The sequence below is a fragment of the Octopus bimaculoides genome, chromosome 4, assembly GCF_046866305.1.
Source record: "Octopus bimaculoides isolate indiv1 chromosome 4, ASM4686630v1, whole genome shotgun sequence".
NCBI lineage: Eukaryota > Metazoa > Mollusca > Cephalopoda > Octopoda > Octopodidae > Octopus > Octopus bimaculoides.
In genome coordinates, this window is record NC_142931.1 from 13,495,406 (window position 1) to 13,515,405 (window position 20,000).

A 20,000-nucleotide genomic window follows, 5' to 3' on the forward strand; every position below is an offset into this window, starting at 1 on the left:
ATATATTCGCTGCACCCACCAACTGATTAAATGCCTGAACGACCTGTTCATGTTTGTTTCTTTTTCCTTTCTGTTTTATTTTACATTCGTCAGTTGGTGGGACTGGAAGATGATTGTTCATCTACGCTACGTACATGTTCAATAGCTATAAATAATAGAAGAAATACTGGTCCAAACCGCAGTAAACAAGATCAGATTACCTATAAGAAAATATAAGCCTTCAACATTGAGAGGGAGACAATATTTCTTTTCGTTAATTTACTTTTTTCAGTCAGGCGATCTCAGACAAAATTCAATTTCTCTATTAAGCGTGCTGGTCAGATCGGATGAAAGTTGCTGGTAGTCGTAAAATCTGACTTATTCTCTCAACAAATCATGGCGTGCCGTACGAAATATCTTTTATGGTTTGCTGCAAGACATATAGAAGAATCAAGAAATCTACAAGAAAGCAGTGATACCGTCGAGATCAGGTTACAGTTAAAATTAACTATTATTTCTCCTCTGACAAACGGTATACGAAGTATCATTAACAAAACCAAGGCGAATTGGGGAAAGAAGTAAAAGAGATAAAAACAAACAAAACAAAGCAAAAAGGAAAAAGAATCAAACAAATATGTATATATATATATATATATATATATATATATATATATATATATATATATATATATATATATATATATATATATATATATATATATATATATATATAGAGAGAGAGAGAGAGAGAGAGAAGAATAAGAAAGTTTTACACAAACAAACAATAATATACAAAGTTAAGAACGAAAATTGAAATGAAATACAAAACAATACATATGTGTAAACTTAAAAATAAATTGAAATATTGCAGCATTGAAATACAGCGGAGAAAAAAAAAAAAAGATGGTTAGCGAAGCACAATGCTTCTTGGAAAAATAATTACTTTAAAAAAATGTCAGTGAAACGATAAAACTATCCTCTATCACCATATATTTTCTTTTATTGAATCCGAGAAATATTTCAAATAATAATTTAGTTCGGTTTAGTCATTTTGTCTTTTTGTTCTTCTATAGACATTATGTTAATGGAAACCAAATAAATGTTAAGTGAAAATGTATCACGTTGTATCTTTCACTACAAAATTGATGTAATCCTTGGATACTTTTCAAAATTGACTGAGTTGGTTATCTAACAAATAATCAGAAGATTTAAATATGATGAGCAAATCAGATTACTCTGAGGGATTAGGTTGGCTAATTTTGATGCCGAGTTCGCAGACTAGCTAACGCGTCGAATAAAATGCTTAACAGCATTCCTTCCAGATCATAGCGTTCTGAGTTCAAATTCTACTGAGATCGATCTTGCTTTTCATTCTTTCAGGGTCGATAAAATAAAACATCAGTCAAATATTAGGATGAATTTAATTGACTATTTCACTCTACTGAAATTTTCTGGTCTTGTACTGAATTTCTTTCGATCCTTTACGTTCTGAGTTCAAATTTCACTGAGGTCGACTTTGCCTTTCATCCTTTCGGGCTCGATAAAATATGTACCAGTTGAACACTGGGTGTCGAGGTAATCAACTTATCCCTAACCCTAACGTGAGTTGCTTCTCACTTAATCCAATCACATAAGACAGTGTTTCGCAAACTTTTGCGCCAAATTGCAATATCGCCCACCTATCGGCCAAAAAATGCTCCATCGCCCACCTGTATAAAAACAAAAACCCTGACACAACCCCCACCAACACTAAATCCCCTAGGAGGCTCCCGCTATCATTTGACACACACACTATGTCGTAGACTCGTTGCCCGGTTAGTGCCGTTTGGATTAAATAATCATAGTTTGCAAATCCCTTATTGTGGGTTTAGTTTTTGCCATTAATGTGAATAAAATTCTAACGTTAGTTCTATATTATGCAGCCAGATTAACTTCGGTAAATTTGCGTTTTCTTTTACACTGAGTTTTATTTTCCCTAAATGAACCATTGATCAAAACTACCGATGCAGAAATAATTAATGATTGTATTACAAAGGAAAAGAAAAGAACTTTTTAATGAGTACCATGTATCTGATGCAATGCAGCTAGTGCAGATACATTCGGTTGCAAACGTGTTAACTTTAGCGGCAAGGCTCCTCATTGTGTCACATCCAGTTCAATTGTTTCTGGGAATGTAAAGTTCCAATATGTCTAAAACCAGATTCAACCAGGTATGAAAATAGGGAAGGCAAGCAAAAGTAATTTCAGATGTTTCTGCTGATTGAGGTAGGAATTTAATATACTTTGATGCTACTACAAACCTTCTTTGCCATTATGGCGATATCGCATTGTTGCGTCATTATCATTTTGTAATTCTATCAATTCCTCCTGAACGTCTACCTCGCAATCGATTGCATCAGTTTCAAACGGATTGCTAAACCAATTTGGAATATTCAGCGCAACAACATCTTGAAATCGCTCCACCGTGTCATCGTGCAGTGATTGTAAATAGTTGCGATGTGTAGTTAAATCCTCATCAACCAATTCATCTTTCAAAGAATCAAGTTGTGGAAATTAAAGGAATTGACATTTTGAAATGTTAGTCTTGTACAGCAACAATTTCGAAATGAAGGTAGTGATAAATGATTTAGAATCAACGAGAGTTTTTCTGTTTCCTTGCAATAACTTATTCAAATCATTTAATTTTGTGACTATATCACAAAGAAAAATGATATCGCACCTTCGATAAACAGGCGAAGTAATGTTTCACCAATTGTGTGAGAATTCCCAGAGTTAGCAACAAGCAATGCAGTGTTGTACGATGCAATCAACCCGTCATTCTCCTGCTTACTTGTTTCCTGGAGTAGCGTATTGAATTTTTGTGTTCGCTTTTGAAAGAGGAGCTCAGTTGCAAACAGTATGAGAACGGTTTGTCCTTCATGTCAGAATGCTTTGTATCAAAGTGATACTTCAAGCGTGAAGGTTTCGTTGCTCGTTGGTCAATGTTTGATGGCAAAGAAAGCACATTGGTAACTGACAGTTCTGAGGAGAGAGAATAAATCCAAATGACAAATAATCACTACTGTACTGTCGACAAATTTTCTTGACTTGAAGCATCAGTAAAGGGAAAATATGAAAACAAATTTCTACAGACGGCGTCAAAAAGGTAGTATGGTATTCTCAAAGAGAGGAGGAAATCGATAGAGCTGAGTCAGCTGACACGTCTTTACTGGAGCAAATGCGGATCTGGTTCATTTGGCTGCTAGCATTTCAATGATTAAAGTTTATTGAAAATTTTAAAATTTGGCACATTAATATACCTTTCCAAGCTAAATTGCTGGAGTTATTCAACTTTTATTCTAGAAAAATATTTTAAAAACGTTATAGAGGTTTAAAGTTTGATCACCAAGTCAAGAGACACGATTTCAAAGCTGTCATTTTGTGCGTGACTGCACATTGTCAACATCCTGAAAATAGCATTTGTGTTTTGATATGAAACCACAGAATTACGCATGACATATAACCCCTCATAACTTTTTTTATTTTCTGAGTTTTCAAGAATTTTTTGAGAATTTGAATTCTACATGCGGGACTTCATACGATTATGCCAAGAAAAAAAAAAAGAATTGTGGTGGAGCGTGATTAAAGGCCTGGGCCTGTTTCGCTGCTATTTTTAGCACACAAGACAATCATCTCAATCAATGTGCGACAAAAATATTCTTCTGCTTTTTGTCCTTCAATCCTCGAAAGAAGGAGTACCATTCAAATACTCGATCACCCTCCAACTCCTTACCCTCAACTTTTCCCACCTTGTGCCTAAATCAGTGATAATAAAATATGGCGAACAGGCAGAATCACGAAATTACCGGAATTAAAGTCTTGGGGATTTCTTCCGGCTGTTTACGTTCTGAATTCAATATTTTGTACTTTCTTAGTCAGTAAAATAAGTACCAGTCAAGAACTGGGGGTGGGGTCAATGTAATCGACTCGTCCATCCTCCCCCCAGGATTTGAAGCCTTCTACCTATAACAGAAACGATTATTATTCTTTTCTGTTCTAGGCACAGGGGCCGAAATTTTCGAGGAGGGATTAGATCGACCCCAGTATGTAACTGGTACTTATTTAGTCGACCCCGAAAGGCAAAGTCGGCCTCGGCGGAATTTGAACTCAGAACGTAAAGACATACGAAATACCGCTAAGCATTTTTCCCGGCGTGCTAACGATTCTTTACTACTCTAGGCACACGGTCCAAAATTTTGGAAGAGGGGGCCAGTCGATTAGATCGACCCCAGTACGCAACTTGTACTTAATTTATCGACGCCGAAAGGATGATAGGCAAAGTCGACCTCGGCAGAATTTGAACACAGAACGTAAAGAGAGACGAAATAACAAGCTCGCCGCCTTAGAAACGATTATTATTATTGCGGTCATTTTTGTTCTTGCTGTTGTTGTTTGCTTCATTTGATAGCCAACCATAATGGAGATGCGAGTAGCACAAGTTTCATCATGTAGAATTATGTTTGAGAGAAAATCTTTACAGGTAATGTGTAGATTTGTCTATTTCTCGGTTTCTCTCTCCACCTATGACCATTTGATTGAACGTGTGTGTGGATGCACGTGTAAGTATGTGTGCATGTTTGTGTGAAAGAAAGGTTCGAGGAACAGGGATTGAGTTTGTAAATTTTAGATGATAATTAAGGAAGTGAAAATTCACATTCACTGCCAAACCAACCGTTACTTCCTGTATGTAATGAGCTCCGTAAAACTGTATGGTGGAAATTCTATAGAAACGTAAGACAGGAAGGCGAAGCGCACGCACAAACGCTGCACACACGTAAAGCACATACACACGTACATAAGTATTAATTTGTGCGTATATGTTTGTGCATAGGTGAGTGTGTTTAAGGCCATATGAATCCGCTTTTGGAAATGAGTGCCGAGGAGATAATTATTAGGAACACTTTATAGTCATTAAATTTCTTGTGTGCATTGCTTATTCACTGTTAGAGAGATATTTATCTATGATTCTCGCGCTGTCAGACACGTATAGACATATGTATACATACATACTTACATGGATACATACGTACACATACACACAGGCATATATGCATATATATATATGTATCTAAATAAGTATGCTTGTATATATATATATATATATATATATATGTATATATATATATATATATATATATATATACACATATATATATATAATGTATATATATATATATATATATACATATATATATAATGTATATATATATATATACATATATATGTATATATATGTTTATGTATATATATGTATATGTATATATATATAAGTATATATATGTACATGTACATATATGTATATATGTATATATATATATATATATATATATATATATATATATATATATATATATATATATATGAATATATGAGAGTATATATGTAGATCTATCTCTCTATCTATCCATATATATATTTAAAAACAAATACATATATATATATACATACACACTCACACACTCACAAACACATTCACAGCACGGACACACATCTATCTATCTATCTATCTATCTATCTATCTATCTATCTATCTATCTATCTATCTATCTATCTATCTATATATATATATATATATATATATATATATATATATATATATATATATATATATATATATATAGATAGATAGATAGATAGATAGATAGATATGAATATATGTGAGTATATATGTAAATCTATCTCCCTATCCATCCATATACATATATATATATTTATACATATATATACATACGTATACATATACATACACACAAACACGTACACACACATCTATATATATGTATATATATATGTGTGTGTGAGTGTGTGTGTACACTCACATGCACACACACATAAATTAATAAATGATATGAAAACAGGAATCATGAAGTCATCTTCATTAGTGAACGGGTGTTTCTGCCAGGAAGAGCTGTGTACTCAAACCTGAGTGCTTGTGCGACATCCTATAGCTTCCACGGAGCCGGGGAAACTGTAGGTTGTTTCAAAAATTCTCACCACTTAGGTTACCCTTTAGCCTTTGGGAATCATAAAATGATAATACATTCTGTACTCGCCTAACCGCTTATTTAAAGCTGATTTGCATCGAGTTCTAACAATAAACGGTTATTCGTATCGCTATCTGATGTTTATATCATGCCTACTGGATCATACCTTAGATTTGAAAAGTCGTCCTTTCAATCATTACCCCTGATCATTTCGCGCGCGCGCGAGTGTGTGTGTATACACCTCTGTCCAGCCATCGCCACGATCGACCGCTAGCCACTAAAGCATTTTTTATTCTCTCTCTGTCTATTTTCTCGCCTTTCTTTCTGTTGAAGAGCGTAGGTTCGAAACGTAAAAAAATTTCTCACCTTTCCGAGCATTAAACTAATACACCTGTTTGTTGTTTACACACTTGTCTTCGTCTTTTTTTTTTGGAAATTCCAACTATATACATATATATATGTGTGTGTGTGTGCATACATACATACATGCATATATATATATATATATATATATATATATATATATATATATATATATATATATATGATAGCCGTCCATTCGTGGCCGAGGAAGACCATTGCGACCTTCAGGAACATTGTGCGCTCTAGGACTAACTTATATTTTGCATTTGCGGCTCCGATGGTGGCTGATGAGCCCTGCTCTTGACAAGCATACACGACTGCAAATCCCATCATATTTTTATAATTAAATATTATTAGGAGTTGTACGAAAACTTTTGTTAAATTATTTTGCGTATTGCAGATATATAACCAGTTTGTTGTACCTAAACTTTAATAACACAATCTAATGTGGACCTTAAAGAGTTATATAGACCCTTGTTCAGAACCACTGGCCTAAACTATCCCATCAAGCATCGCTCCTACAATCACAAGATTGCTAAATGCAGATAACACATCTATCTTCTGCAGCATTTTTCAAACTTATATTCTAAGTTATTTGATTCCATTCAATGATGTACACGTCTTCATTTTCCCCTATCGTATCATATTTTCATATATTCATAATTTGGTCCATCCACCCCTGCATCTGTCCCTCCATACCTCCCTCCATTCATCCATATCTTCATCCATCCATCCGTACATTTATTTACTCTTTTACCCCGTCCACTTCTCCATATTCATCCATTCTTTTCCGTCTTTTATCTTTCCTTTACCCACTTCCCTATCTAACTTACAATTAATTAATTTGCGGATTAATATCTCCAGTAATATATCAACCCACTAAAGCCATCTTCATCTTCTCACTGTCCTCCGTATCCATCTTACCTTTCCCCTGCTTCCACCTCTTGCTACGTCCATTCATTAGTTTATTAAATCATTAATTTATTGATTAATTTAATCTATTCCTCTTGCGACTAAAAAGCAAAGTTACGTAATATATAAATTACTCCGTTAAGTTGTTTTAAAATTTATTATAGTCTTTTTTCTCTAGTGGTTTCCATAGGTCACTCAGTATAAATTTTTCGCCCCTCACACCTCACTCCTCCACACAGCTTAACGGTCTATACGTACGAAACTGTCCACACCACCTTATACACCACCACATTTTCTTTTTATGTATCACAGATTTCTAGCACACCAGCATTAGCTTTCACTACACAGCCACCGGACCTGTCAAGTATAAATTATCTGCTATTTCTTACTAAATACGCTCTAAGTCCTCTTTAAAAATTCTCTTTAGGAACGAAACATAGCTAACTTGGAAGAGCAATTTAACACACAGAGAATATATGTGTGTGTGTGTGTGTGTGTGTGTGTGTGTGCGTGTGTTTGTGTATGTATGTAGGTATGATGCATGTATGTATGTAAGCATATATATATATATATATATATATATATATATATATATATATATATATATATATATATATATATGTATGTATGTATGTATATATATATATATACATATATTTTTGTGTGTATATATATATATATGTATATACATATATTTTTGTGTATATATATATATATATATATATATATATATATATATATATATATATATATATATACACATATATGTTCGTATGTATGTATGTATGCCACGTGCCGCTAGTGAGTATATGCAGTCAGGCTGTAAAAATATTAATGATCTTCAATATTTAAACATGTAATTCAACAACAAGCAAATACTTTCTCAGTAGCATATGAAATTATAAATTAATCTTCCATTCAATGTTGCTCTCATTTATTATGTAATTTCTTCCAAACGCTTCCTATAGTTTGGGAAACATGCTTTAAAGTACATCTGTTGCTATTGTTGTTGTTGTCGTTGCTTCATCCAAATGCACCCACACTAAGCAGAGAGATTCAAAGTTGATCCAACTATGATCGTTCAATCTCTAACTGTTTAACGTAAAATATATTCAGGATTATATATTTTCGTACATGCATACTTTTCCTTCACTTGTTCTCATGATAATATATATCATGCGAGTGCTATATGGCTTCCATTTCTACTATCTCTCGTAACTGCAGACAAGCTCACTCTCTCTCTGATTTCTTTTAGATATCAGATATATGAAACTCTTCTTGCTAAACTCTGCTATGGAGGTCGTCTTATATTAAAATAAAATGTTTTATCAACGGATTTTCGTAATTTATTAAGATATAGAAGTCATATAAGAACATAGTTTATTATCAATGAAGTAATATAAGAAGGCATTTACACATTAAGCTAACCTTTTTTACAGTCAATCAGACACACAGACTGTATCATGTGACTGTTATATTTATGTAGTCTGTCTTTATTGCTATTTTGTTCGTAGTTTGGGGTCGAATTATTGCTGTTTCATTTCGAATATGTTTCTTTCTGTATTTTTATATCTTCGTCAAAAAAGAAATGGTAACGTCCATTATCTTATTTTAGAATCTCCAAGACTGATGGAGTAAAGGGAGAAATAAACTACACCACATTGTGTTATAATCAGGAAGTCGTCCTCGTACGACTTGTGAAGGCGCGTGGTTTCACAACCACAAAATCGTGGTTTCGATTCTCGAACCGGGTGGTGCGTTGTGTTCTTAAGCAAAACACTTCATTCCACTTTGCTCCAGTGCACTCAACTCTAAATAGTTATCCCTACGATGGAGTGGCGTTCCATAAGGGAGGACTGTTGTGATCTTAGTCATTGATACGGAAACATATGTGGAACCTGGGTAACCGCTCCTATGAGTCCTAGGAATGGTAACAGTAATGTCCAGGAGACTAACTTAATTTAACCTGGTTATTTACAACAGAGTGGACCCTTCTAAAGAAACGAAAGGGGTAGGTAGTGCTGTTAATAAGCCGTACAGCAAACTGGTATCGTTAACTACATAAATTCTGAGATGTATTAAAGACAATATGGTATTTTTCCTCGCCTATTCTATGCGATATAAGAGAAAGCACCTAAAAGGCAAACAATATTACTTTAATCAATAGTCCTAAGTGTGACTATGCTTGTATCGATGAACGGAGGAAGTTGATCAAATTTCTTTTCACAGTAGGCATGTATAAACATATGCAGGCAGACGCCGAATCACATGTACACATAGATACATGCAAATATGCATGTGCACAGTAAACAGAGATCAGAGTAAGAAGAAGGAAACGGAAATGAGGTAGTTAGATATTATACAAAATATAACCACAAATGGTTCTCCGAAAAGCGAAAAGAAGAGACCAGATGTTCCAAGAAGTGTATCACCATCCGGTTGTGCCACCTCAAGGGTTCCGTGACAACCTGTTGCCATTCAATTCCGGTATGAATTACACTGCCCGTACGGATGCGCTGCAGTAAGTCTCTTAATAAACGTGGTGTTCTTGAGACTTGATCTTGGATTTCTATTCTCAGCATCAATGAGACAAGTACTGTTGTATCAGTTGAGCTCTTCCGTTGCCTCTTCACATTCCACATGCTACGGTACCATGACTCCGGTGTAGCACCGACAGGGAGGCTGAATAGATGCTACACCTGGCGAAAAGAAGTCTATTATTTTGTGTCATGTGAAAATAAGGAACTGTTAATTTTTTCGATTCCTTCTGATAATGTTCGCAACTAGTTTGTGAATAATATTACAACAAACGCTACTATAACGACACTGTTCCTCGGTGCTGTGGTTCTCTCATACTACGTGAAACAATTCTTTTTTTGGAACGGGGAACCTCGAAGCAGATAAAGCTATAAATAGTAGCGTGCAAATATTAACTTTAAAAAAAACACCCTTGATAGAAAAAGACAAATTCTACCCGTTGTATTTTACCATAGGAATAAAACAATTTCTAGCAATTCGCTAGTTATTCAGTCTTTATAGATAATTTTATGTTGACTTTCTCTCGAAATTTATAATTCTTATGTTATCATCAAAATATAATTCTCATTTATAACAAATTTTTTAAAACAGAAAATTTCGAAGTATTCCTTTGGTTCAACGGTAGAACGTCTGCAAATAATCTGTATTTAAGTTCTACAGGTAGCATTTGATTTTTCTGACCATGGATTTATAGCCAAACATTTGCACACTATAGCTTTATCTGCCTCGGGATTCATCGTTCCACAAAACGCGCACGCACACACACACACACACACACACACACACACACACACACACACACACACACACACACACACACACACACACACACACACAACTATATATAAACAAGACCTCTCAGAGAGCGCAAACCTCCTCCAAGGCAACACCAACGTCCTCTCAGCTATTAGCCGGAGATGATTTTTAAAATAAGAATATCTGAAATAAACTCGACGACTTCACTCACAAACGAGAATACTAAAAAAGAACGCGGCCGTTTTCAAAAGTTCAGTAAAAGAAAACAGGAAAAATAATCCAGAACCCTCGTCCGGTACAACATCGATCCCAAAATCTAATCAGCTTTTGCCAGTTACGAGGCCAAACATTCCTGAACGTTTCATCCGAATCCATCCTGCGGTTCTTGACATATGTTGTCCATGGACAAACAAACAAACTAACAAACACGACTGAAAACAATACCTCCGACTTAGCGAAGGCGGAGGTAATAAATGAATATAAGACGGGCTCACAACTTCCGGGTACCAATTTCGCTCACAAGACACTTTTCGGAACGAAACTAGAGTGGAAGACACTTTCCTAAGATGAATCGCAGTAGGACTGACGACGGAACCACTCGTCTGCAAAACGGTAGTCGTAAACACCCAATGATGGTGCTCCTTCATTTCGATCGATATAAATGAAGCAAGCAAAGAACGTAAGAACAGAAAGATTAAGAGATATGAACATTTATTATACAAATGCCATGGAATTTCAAAGAATTACATAATCATGCGAAGGGAACGACTTTCAAAGAATCATTCGTTTCTGCAAGCAGTGAACAAATGATTCAAAAGCCAATTTTGCTATAAGAATCTGTACATTATCCTTGGGAAAATGATCTCTTGGAAATCTTCGTTTGATAATGTCACGTGAATAACACGAGATATATTTACTTTAATATTAATTATGGTATCAATGGCACTGGCTTCTATAGGTGACTTAATAAACAGTGCGTGTATGTAAGTATGTATGTATATATATATATATATATATATATATATATATATATATATATATATATATGGCTGATAGTTAGCAATGGCTGATAGTTAGCAAATGGCTGATAGTTAGCAAGGTGAGACACACATAAGAAAGAAGGAAACAATAGACCACTGATGAGGTCACAGAAGTGTGACGAAAGAACTCTGGCCGAAATAAGATTAAGATTAATGTAATATAAAGCTGAAGCAAATTAACACCAAATATACAGTGCGTGTGTTTTTATTGGCTAAACTGGCAATATGACCATCCCCAAGTACAACAAAATATATATATCTATATATATATCTATATATATATATATATATATATATATATATATATATATATATATATATATATGTGTTCATATCTATATATGAAGGCCTAACTCTCTCAACGCCTCTATCTCTGCATATATATATATATATATATATATATATATATATATATACATATATATATATAGTATTAATAAAGATAAGGAGGAGGGCATGCATGCGGCTATACTTTCATAAACTAGAAACCCTTAGCAATTACTACTCTTACACGACTCAGAATTCCAATGAAGGACAATTATTCAATATCAACGCATACCGTAATACACGCACAGACACACACAGAGAAGCACCGTCATTTGCGTGGACACGCATGCGCACGCACATATATTCATATGCACATTTCATTGGCTCTCCAAGTATCTGATAAAATATCACATCACCGTCCTACGAGTCCACGAAACTTTAAGTCTTTTGGAACTGAGTCCAAACTGTTATTAAAAAATAAATGTGACTGCTACCAAATGTGTTGGGTGTTGCTTACATTCCGGTGTTCATCCACTAGTATCTATCTATCTATCTATCTATCTATCTATCTATCTATCTATCTATTTATCTATCTATCTATCTATCTATCTATCTATCTATCTATCTATCTATCTATCTATCTATCTATCTATCTATTTATTTATCTATCTATTTATTTATCTACGTATGTATGTATGTATGTATCTATCTATCTTATTCTTTCTCTCTTTACACACACACATACACACACACATATGAATATATATATAACTCATATGTGTGATATATATGTACACACACATAATAGATATGTGTGCGTGCGTGTGCATGTGTTTTTATTTACAGTATACATACTAATATTATCTCCACTTTGATATACCTCCATTAACTATTGTTTGGGAAGTTGGCGAGCTGACAGAATCGTTGGTGCGGTTGATAAAACGCTTAGCAAGATTTCTTCCGGCTCTTGCCATTCTGAAATCAAATCCTGCCGAGGTCAACTATGCCTGTCATCCCCTTAAGATCGATAAGATAAAGTAACAGTCAAGTACTGGGGTTGAAGTAGTAGACTAAATGTCCCCTTTCAAAACTACTCACGTTTTGCCAAAATTAGATATTGCTTGAGAGCTTAAAACTCCAATAAATAACCGGCCGTTCTTTTATTTGTTACTGCGGCTATGATGGGGCACCGAACTGAAGAATTTTCGTCCAACGGATAGGTCCCAGCAATTATTTTGATGTAAGATTGGTTCTTATTGTATCGTTTTCTTTTGTCGAACCACTGAGTTATGGGGACATAAACACACCAACATCGGTTGTCAACCTCTGCTGATGGTGAAAGACAATCACAGGCACAAAGACATACACATACACATACACACGGACATGCACACACACGCGCGCACACACACATACATACATACATACATACATACATACATATATACAATAGGCTTCTTTTAGGTTCTGTCAACTAAATCCACTCGCAAAGCTTTGTTCGATTCGAGGTTGTTGAAGAAGATAGACGCACAAGGTGCCACGGGAACCCGGAGCCATGTGGTTAAAGAGCAAATTGCTTACCACATGGAGACATCTACACCTTTATGTGGCTTTCAATTCAATGTATATCGACCCGGGAAGTCAGACCAAGTGTTATAGACTTGATAAACCACACGTCAGTAATAACCATTCCATTTGAAAGGAAACAGGGAAATGGCAGATTCAGTAGAGTTTGCTGAATCCAGAACCCACAGAGGGTAATCTTTGACCTTTGCCTTTCCTGGGTCGATAAGACAAAATGCCAGTCCAGAGTAGTTAATTGCCAGAGGTGTTGAAACGCGAAGCAATATGTTTTGAGGTATTTGTTCTGAGTCTGAATTGCCAATCATATGTGTTGAACTGGTCTGTATCTAATCGACAAGATACTGTATTGAAAAACACTTGAAGGAAGGCAGCGAAAGACACCTTAATATTTTTCACTTTCAAGCAGAATGACAGGTATATAGCGCTTGTCATGCAAATTGACAGGAACTGTTAGTCGGTCTGATGGCGAAATGAAGGGAAAAAGAACAGTCTTAAAAAGAAATGACATTTTTGATGTTATAGCTTGAGATGAACCCTGCCTGAAATTGGAGTGAGATAATCGTGAGAGGGATGAATTTGATTACAGAGCTCCTTGAATTGTCCTGATCTGGGGATAATCTATAATAGCAACAAAAGCTGGCTTTTATAAACAAAATACCAATACTACAACAAAGCTATGAATCGAATATAAGTTATCTTTCTGAAATAGAAGATTTATGATGGAAGAAACAATTATCTGGATAATATTGTTGTTTAAGATGTATTTGATTCTCGTTTAAATTTCTGTAGATGACACAGTTCATTTGTAGAATAATGTAGAAATACGCGAATGAGTTCGAATTTAATGTCAGCAAAATATGATTGAATCTAACAGCAGCAATAGTGGTAGTAGTGTTGTCTTTGCTTGTGACTGTAGGGTCATTTAAAGGCTATGTAATTGATCAGAGACAACAATTGACATCAGCTGCACAAAGAAAATCACAAACGATTGCTCGTTTATTAACAACTGTACCATACAACATCAGATTAATATGACAATTAGCCTAGGCACAAATTCTGTGATAATACCGAATGTCTACAAGAGCATAATTAATATCCTCTCTATCAAACTCTTCTAATAGAACTACTGCTAGCATTTATTGCGCGATTACCTCTCTAATGTAAACACACTACAGGGAGGCCGGTTTTCTTTGCAATTCACTTAACATATGAAGGTGCGCCGTTGAACCGAATACAGAAATGTCACTAGTCTATTAACATCTAATTGTTTACTAATGGAGTTCAAATAACATATTGGAAGAATAATTTCAGAATATCTTGCTAGATTATTATAAAAGGATTAATAAGGAATATTGAAGTATCATTACTGGTATGAAATGTTTCGTTAATTGTTTTTGCGTTAGTCAAAGAATTTGTATAAATACGCAAAAGATTTCATAAATTATAATTACACATATGAAAACAAGACAGTTTATTTATTTATTTCAGTTAATAATTTCTAACTTTGGCACTAAACAACACGGTTTGTAAAAGTGTAAAGTCTATTTGGCTTATCTGAGCAAAGGTATTTTACCGATGGGTCGGAAACCCCTATAGTCGTCACTAATTTACACTAAGGTACAACTACCTCCATTTAATTTAATTATTTAAGTAAATTTAATATTTAGTTAACTTAGAGCTTGTTGATCAAGGTGACCACCCCTATTTTGGAAATATCAGAAATACGGAAAGGCTTTGAAACAAAGGTTTCCGGAAAATCGATGTTACCTGTACTTAATAAAAAAAATATCAACATCAAAAAGACGAAATAAGAAGACTATCGCTGTGTGTGTGTGTGTATGTATATATATGTGTGTGTGTGTGTGTAGTTTGGAAATTATAGCGATTTCATAGAGGAAGCTTTACATATTTGACAGATATTTCTTTTCTTTTTCTACTATAGGCACAAGGCCTGGAATTTATGTGGAGGGGATCGTCGATCACATCGGCTCCAGTAGTTGACTGGTACTTAATTTACCGACTCCTGAAAGGATGAAAGTTAAAGTCTAACTCGGTGGAATTTGAACTCAGAACATAGCGGTGGACGAAATACCGTTAAGCATTTCGCCCGGCGTGCTAACGACTCTGCCAGCTCGCCGCCTTCGACAGCTATTTAACACCTGTAAACATACATGAGTATGTATGCAAATGTGTGTGTGTATGTGTATACAAACCTGTATGCATATACACACAAATGTGCATTAACTCGTATATAGACAGGTGCACACCCACTCTCTCTCTCTCTCTCTCACACGCACACACACATACATACATACATATCTATATATGTATATATATATATATATATATATATATATATATATATATATATATATATATATATATATATATATATATATATATATATTTGTATATTTATTATAAATCTTTAGCAAAGGTAACAGAATGAGTCAAGAGTTTCGTTCGTTGACACTTGATAAGTGTCAACGCCCGTAACTGTCGGACCTTGAGTCACCCTGTTACTTCTGCTAAATATTAATAAAAGTATACATATACTCATATCTTAAGGTCTGTTTTCCTATTTACACCAACATACCAGTATATGTATATACATCTGTATGCATGTGTGCGTGTGTGTGTGTATGCGCGTTTGTGTGTGCGTGTGTATGTATGTCTATATGTGTGTGCGTACGTGTGTGTTTTCCGTGTGAGAGTGTATGTATATATTCCTATCAAATTCCTCTTTCAATGATCACTCCTGCAAACTGTTCGTTGAAAATGGAAGATTAACTAGGATTTTCTTGTTTTTTTGTCGCTATAATTCATTACTATGTCCAGATGTGGTTATTGTACTAAAAATTCATAGATTTCAAATAAGGTAAACGATGAACACATCTAGTATAATGCATTGTGTTGCATTCGACCCTCAGTTACTACTTTTGTGAATCAAACATATCACAGTTTTGCAAAATTCCTTCCAGCAGACGACAAGTGAGTAATACAATTGTTCTCATGCATTACGCATTACAAAGAAAACATTTCGGAAGAGAACTAATGCAGACTACAATTCTATTTGCGCACAAAGAAAAGTTATATTGGTTTCAAAATCGTCTGTCTTTATGTTCTGAGTTCAAATTCCCCCGAAGTCGACTTTGCCTTTCATCCTTTCGGGGTTTGATAAATTAAGTACCAGTTGAGTACTGGCGTCGATGTAATCGACTTAATCCCTTTGTCTGACCTTGTTTGTTCTCTCTATATTTAGCCCCTTGTGGGCAATAAAGAAATCAGAAATGTTAGCAAGCCGGGAGAAATGCTTAGCGTTATTTCATCTGCCGCTACTTTCTGAGTTCAGATGCCACCGAGGTCGACTCTGCCTTTCATCTTTTCAGGGTCGATAAATAAAGTACCAGTTGCGTACTGCGGTCAGTCTATATATACATACATACACACACACACATATATATATATATGTATATGTATACTTGGTTAATAATGTTTATAACTGTTTGTCGCTTCATATACTTAGATATTATGTTTTTCTTCATTTGAATATATTTCAGACCTGAGTTATATAGCAGTCATCAAGAAAAGCATTATTTCAACAGATGAAACACCAGAATGAAAAACAAAAAAACAATTAGATGTTCTATTTTACACCAAAGCCAAGGACTTGAAATACTGAGTGTAACAGTAAACAATAACGTTAAAAGTTCAATATGCTTAACGCGTTGCAATAGGAAATAGTACTGTTTTTTTTTTTTTTTTTGTCTCTGAAACGATAGAAAGAAAATGTTTAAGAATATTCTCAAATATCTTTTTCGAAGGACTTGTGTCTGAAAATTTGGTTTTTGTTTCGTTTTTCAAGGCAGCCAGACTAATCGTTACGTAAAAAAAACTCAGAGTTCGTTATTTTGTCTGATGACTCCTGATTTTCGCTGATTAATGATAACACAGTTATCATTAATGTGTGAACTTCCGAAAATGGTAATTGGAACACTCAGAACAAATTGAAGGTGATAACATAATGCTTTACTGTGTGGGAGTACTTCAGCATTGCTCGTTTTAAGTTATACACTGTCTAGAAAGCAAATATCACTGGTTGATACTAAAACAGTTTACAATAATATATTCTTGCCAATATGCAACTATTTACTTGACCTAAAATAGCTAACGTACCAATATGGTAATAATTTGATTAATTTTTCAAACTTATTTCAAACTGATCAGGAATTCAGACTTTGTTTTAGTCTGGACAGTCTCAAGATATGAAAGATATTAAAATATTATGGCAGACCATTAAGTCGAATTTGAATTTATTCATATTTAAAGCGGGCATTATATTTGCTGTAGTATAAAATGAAGGATAAAGTTAATAGAGCTCACGTTACTGGATACATTATCCGTCAGTACGATTTAAAAGATTAACAGATTTCAAGATAATCATCCCAGAAATATCAGTTATAAAATTTCGGTTCTGAATATACATAAATTCAATTTATTAAATCTAGTTTCAACAAAATTTATCAGATTTTGCCATCGCATCAGATTTTTCAATAAATGTTAAATAGAAAAAAATACATTTATAATTAAAACAATAAAAGATGATGGAAACAATAAAAGTTCAATGTTTTTCATATAATTGTGATTTTTTGAATTTTTCAAAGATTGTCAGATGTCATATAAATGTTTGACAGCTTTTGCTCCCCCCGCTTCTTATTACGATGCCTTGTTGAAAAGGCTCCCTTTGCAGATCCATGTATATGAAATGGTTTAGGAATAGTATCAAGAAGTCTGAAGTTGAAAATGTAGATCTTCCAATTAAAACTTAATATATCCAAGATAACGAAACCAATCATGTTATCATCTGGCCTGTTACTAATTCGACATTTTTATATGACTACCATAGTTTAGTTTAGCAAAAATAATTAGCCTCAAATTTATTCATTCATTTCCTCTAATTGTAATTATTCGAGAGTTTTCTAATTTATTTTGAAATAAAAATACCGTCATTTCAGATTGATTCATTTACCATAGTAATTCGTAGAACGGCAGTATTTGAGTATTCCTCTATTTTATTTGTCGTGTGAGATCTGACAAACTTCCATAATATTTTACATTCGTTTAATTGTAAATCAATGCTGCTTTGATCTTTAACACGAACTTCAATATCCAATATCCCAGAAAATATTTCTGGACGTGATTATATATTTCAGTCCTACTTCGGACATATATGGAGAAATCAAGGAAAGTTGGTAAGACTACAAAAAAAACTAAATAAATAGTAATAAGGAGTGTTCAGTAAAGACCAGATTTCACAAAGGTTTGAAGCTGAAGTTGACAAAAAACTAAACACAGACTATTGCTTATACATATGCTCAAAAAGATCATAAACTTAAACACTTTTTTTCTCCTTTAAAGTAAAAGAGATATGTGCGCGCGTATGGTGTTTATGCGCATATATATATATATATATATATATATATATATATATATATATATATATATATATATATATATATATATAACAGAGAAGAGATTACTCGTCACAATGCTTTATGGCATGTGATTCTACTCTAATTCAGTATTAAATTCTAAATATATTCTCCCTTTTTCATGATAGTTTGTGAAGTAAATGAAGTGAAATGGTTTTTAAAAGTATTGTCATCTCAGTCGTATTTCAGATCACATGTTCTAGATGCTTTCCCCACACATTTCTGCAGATTTTCTTTATCAGGTCGCCTTAGAAAAACAATGAATGCGTGCGATATAATCGCCAGGGTCTTGCACTCATGATGAGGAAGATCGTGATTTCGTTTCCCGCACAGGAAGATGCGTCGTGTACTTGACCAAAACACTTCATTTCACGTTTCGCCAGTTCACTCAGCTATAGATGGCCAACCTGCAACAGACTGGTATTTCTTTCATGGATTCTTATTTACATACCAGAGTTACTGTCCCTATATGACCGAACAACTGACCCTATATGGCCAGTACTTTAAATAAACTCGCTATTTCAAGTAAAGAACGCTTCAAAATGGGTAATAATATTAATAATATTAATCAAAGACCAGTATAAAATGCTCTACGTCTAATAATGTTTATAGTTTTATGAAAATACTTATTTTCCAGAATAGGAAAACGATTCTAATCAATATCGATAAAGTTTAGGTTATTTTCAATGTCACGATGACATGAGAATTAATTTTCGTCCTTATTTAAAATAAATAAATAAATATTTCACGTGAAGTAACCCTTCGTTGGTATTTTCGTATTTGTGCCAAAACTTTTCAGGCTTTTTTAGGTTTTTGCCAAATGCAACAACGTAGCCATTTTGTTCCAAAGTTACCAGTTTTCCTGGCGACTTGCCTGCAAATTAACAACACATTTCTTTTTATTATCATGGTATAAACAAACTAAAAGAAAATACCATTAATATAGAAATTAAGGCAATAATACCGAATAGAACGCACACGTTGGCATATTCTTTGAGATACCATTTCCCAGATCACCAATATTATGTTTTCTAATTAAACAATTT